This window comes from Pteropus vampyrus, unplaced genomic scaffold, assembly GCF_000151845.1.
Source record: "Pteropus vampyrus isolate Shadow unplaced genomic scaffold, Pvam_2.0 Scaffold360, whole genome shotgun sequence".
NCBI classification, from domain to species: Eukaryota; Metazoa; Chordata; class Mammalia; order Chiroptera; family Pteropodidae; genus Pteropus; species Pteropus vampyrus.
In genome coordinates this window covers 933,293-937,227 of record NW_011889141.1, presented here as the reverse complement: position 1 = coordinate 937,227, position 3,935 = coordinate 933,293, and the positions used below count along the sequence as shown (strand labels likewise).

General features: G+C 43.3%; 1 long non-coding RNA gene across 1 annotated transcript; it reads right to left on the bottom strand.

The window, feature by feature from the left end:
- Positions 1 to 983: 983 nt before the first annotated feature.
- Positions 984 to 3,929, bottom strand: LOC111731299. The gene is made up of 2 exons (XR_002777065.1): positions 2,591 to 3,929; positions 984 to 2,195 (listed from the first exon to the last, which is right to left on the bottom strand). It is a non-coding gene; the product is annotated as an uncharacterized LOC111731299 (long non-coding RNA).
- Positions 3,930 to 3,935: the final 6 nt, after the last annotated feature.

Sequence of the window (3,935 nt, the reverse complement as noted above, 5' to 3'; positions counted from 1 at the left end):
AAAACAAAAACAACAACATAGAATTAAGGTCACCCAAATTCCCAGAAAATCAAAATAAGTGTTGTTGCAAACACGTATATTTAATGTGAAATGTGTGCGCATTTTAACGTATTTGATAGGCTCTGGGGTGTGTCTTGGGAAAGCACTGTGCTTCGAACCTATGTTGTATTGAACTGCTCTGGGTGCATAAATGTGAGCATCATATTCACTCAACTCTGTATCCCCAATACCCAGCACAACACCTGGTGTAAAGCAGGAATCAACATGTGTTTTAAATGAATGAAATCATGTTGGCAATTGAATTATGTGTGTGCCTTTTCCATCTTCCCTATTTGAGGCCGGGACTTTTTTGAACATTTTCCCCGTTAGAGAATCCAGCACTGGACGTTTCACTGCAAATTTATGTGTTGAATAAATGAATGGATGAATGAAAAAAATAAGTAGGAAGACGTGAGTCGCTGTGCATTTTCGCAGTTAAGTATCGAAGGCAACCATGGTTCAACAGTTTGGCCTCTGGTTTCAGATCCTCCTAAAAAATGTTTCTGGGCAACTAAATAATTGCTCAGCCTTTGATCTGTGACATGAGGAAGGTGACCACAGCTTCCACACAAGGATATTGAGAATATTGAGTGAAGCAGGCACATGTGTGCGCCAAGCACAGAGACGGGCTCAGAGCAGTTCCCCAGCAGATATTAACTGCCTGTACACCCTCTTGACTCCTATGGACATGCACAAGAGTCAGCTCATCCATGAAGGCAGTCAAACAGCCAGGCTGACCTCTGCTGAGGAATCCCACACGCCTCTCCTTCTTTTTTTATAATTGCTACAAAAGTAACTACAAGAAAATTTTACGTACCAATAACAATTGTATTTCTAGCTTGGTCACATGTCTTGCTTTATCAAACCGGTATTTATTTACAGTGCTTTCAATCATTAAGAATGAGTTAGGGCAACCAAAGAGGAAATTTGTATAGGATACGATGACACTGGAATTTTTGTTTATTTAGTTTAGTTTAATTTTTTTTTATACAGGAGTCATGTATTTTAAAGTAAATTCTGAAGTAAAAGTGGAAAACAGGGCATCTTCACATTAGATATAATCTTTCCCTACAAAAATAACTCGCAGAAAATTAATAGCACAAAATGAGAGTGAGGTTATACGCTTACATAGCATATGTAATTTCTTATAGTTACATTAAGTAATTAAGATTTTCTAGCCAGGGTTTTATATTCAAAAGCGACAATAAACACTTTCCAAACAGACCAATTAGCATAGAATAATTATACTCATATTGTTGATCTTTTTCCCGTAATAAAATTAGCTGTAGAATGAGCGATTGATTGAAATTAATGTGTATAGGCCATTGTGTCATATAAACCTATGGAAAGCCATAAGAGAGTTGTCTTTACATTTTTTCCAAGAAGTCAGATAAGAGAGTAAGCTTTAAATAGAACAGGTCTCATTTCTGTAGCAGAAAAACATGGCAATTATTTCTAAGAATGATATTGTGCCGAGTCCATTCTGCTCTTAACTGTTTAACTACAAATGCTGATAAATCAGACTGGATGCTGTTCAATGTTTGGGAGTTACCAAGCTAGCTCTCTCCAAAACAAGATAGCTCAGATCGCTGGGCAATCTCAAAGCCAGTATTTTTTACCACCTCGTACTTGTCATTGAAATTTTTACTGTTTCAGAAGCCACAATGAAAAAAAAAAGAATCAGCCAAATCCTGATTCTTTGGTGATCACTGCAGGCATCTCTCTGGGGTGTTAGAAATCTCTAACGATTCAGAGAATGATACTAAGTGGTAAAGCTTTCGAATGATTTGGGGTTTTTTCTTGTTACTGTTGCAGCCCTATTAAAGGTGACTGTAACCAAAGCCCAGGAAACCCACAGAACAGGAAGCTAGCTTTAGCTACTTTGGGTGTATTGTGTGCATTTTAAGGCCAGTTCCCCAAAATTACTACCAAGACACCTTTCAGCTCTATCACTTTGTATAAAAGCTGTCACCTTTGTGACCTCGATCCCTTCTCATACACGGCATCAAAAAATACTTCCACATCTGCTCTTGACGCAAGTCTTTAAACATCAGGCTGCTTTTGCAATCCCTTTCCAGTCGAGTTCTTTGATTGTCAGCTTTGAGATGCGTATTCCTGGGCTCCATATCGTTTTTCTTCATCCAGATCGTAAACTCCTGCACATATAATAATCGTGGCTTCTTCCTGATCGTCATAGTCGTGACGATCATAGTCCTATCTACTGGGAATGCCTCCCTCTGGGAAGTCGTCCAAGCCCACTCTTACCCACACGCAGCGCCTCCCATGGGCGAGAGCAGGTGACACGCTGGAGCAGCCAGGCTAGTGCCTGGGCGCCTCCTCCCCTGGCACGATCTCCAGGAGGGGACGTTTCTGTCCCCACCTCGGACTTCCTCAACGAGGTCCAGGGTGCAGGGCTGGAGCCTCCTCCTCAGTGGCCCCGCAGCTAGCGACCTCCTCCCATCTCGCTCTTAAAGCCCCACCCACCCCGACCCCCAGACCCCTAACACGCGGGATTTTCCATCCACTTGCCAAGGGATGGGTCCACACTCACCCTTTCCCGCTTTCCACTCGGGGAGGCTTCCCAGAACGCAGAATTCCTGGCGCCAGGGAAAGATTCCCTGAAGTCTCCAGCGAGTGACTGCTGGGTTTGGAACGGACTCCCCTCTTAGGAGCGGACCTGGAACTTTGAGAAAACTCGTCGGCAGGGCACGATGCAGGAAAAGCTCTGGCTGGAGGAGAGGGGTGGGGGTGGGGAGGGAAGCTGTACACCTACTTGGACACCGCTGTTCCTGAAAGGGAGACTGAGCTCTGTCCTTGGAAACGTAAACAGAACACAGTAAAATAAAAGATGCGTGTGTCTTTTGCAGTGCCCGAGGGAGAGCATGTTCTCATTTAAAATCTGAGGCGTCTACAAGACCCTATGTTCACTTTATGAAAACGTTTCCGCAGAAGATGAATCTGTGTCCCACTTCTGTCTCACAGAATTCATTCACAAACAGTAACATTTTACCAACAGTAACAAACACCATTTAAAATGTGTTTTCCTGAGTAAGCTTCTTTCCAGGATAAAATACTCTAGGTGACAAAATGTTATATTCTCCGACATGTTCACCACTGAGAGATAGGAAGCCGTCTAGATTTACGTGGCTCGCTAGTTACATTCATGTGACTTAATATTTCACTGTTGCCATCAACGTAAATTTACCAGGCACAGGAGAGTTGCAAATATCTTTATTGTTTATTCCAGCAACTTCCTCAAATACCCAACCACTTTTCACTAGAACATATCAAAGTACCCTGCACGTTCCAAGGCTTCCGGACTCCTGGCCGTGTTGCATCCGCAGATCCCAACCTGTTAGTCCGTGTTTACTGTGTCCTAACCCGTCCTCCACACTGAAGACCCGATTTAAACCAGACTTCAAGAAATAACCCACTCTGCTGTCTTATCAACAGGTCGTTGGGGTGATACTTCTGGGAGTCAGCATCTGACATTTTGGGAAGCCTCAGCAAAACCTAGGCAATTTCCGCCGCTGCGCAGCCCAACACCCTCAATTCAGAAACGGTGTGTTCTTCTGAGGGCCCCTCGACCTTCGCCCCCCGCGGTGCTCTCTGAACTCGAGCTGGGAAAGTAAATCTCGCATTAGGCTAAACTCCAGTTTCTTTTCGCTGAGCTCTTCAAGTACCGAGTTTATATTGTCCCTGGAAGCAAAGAAACCATTTTAGGAATCTTTTTGATTATGTGATCAAAAATCCGAAAGCGCTTATGCTTGGCGAAAATCTGCCTTATTAGCAATACCGCTAATGATAATACAATGTGTCTCTGTTCTTGTCCCTTGTGTAAAAGAAATGTTCGTAGGAAGAGGACAGGCATAGGCTCCCACATGTCTGTTTCTCGA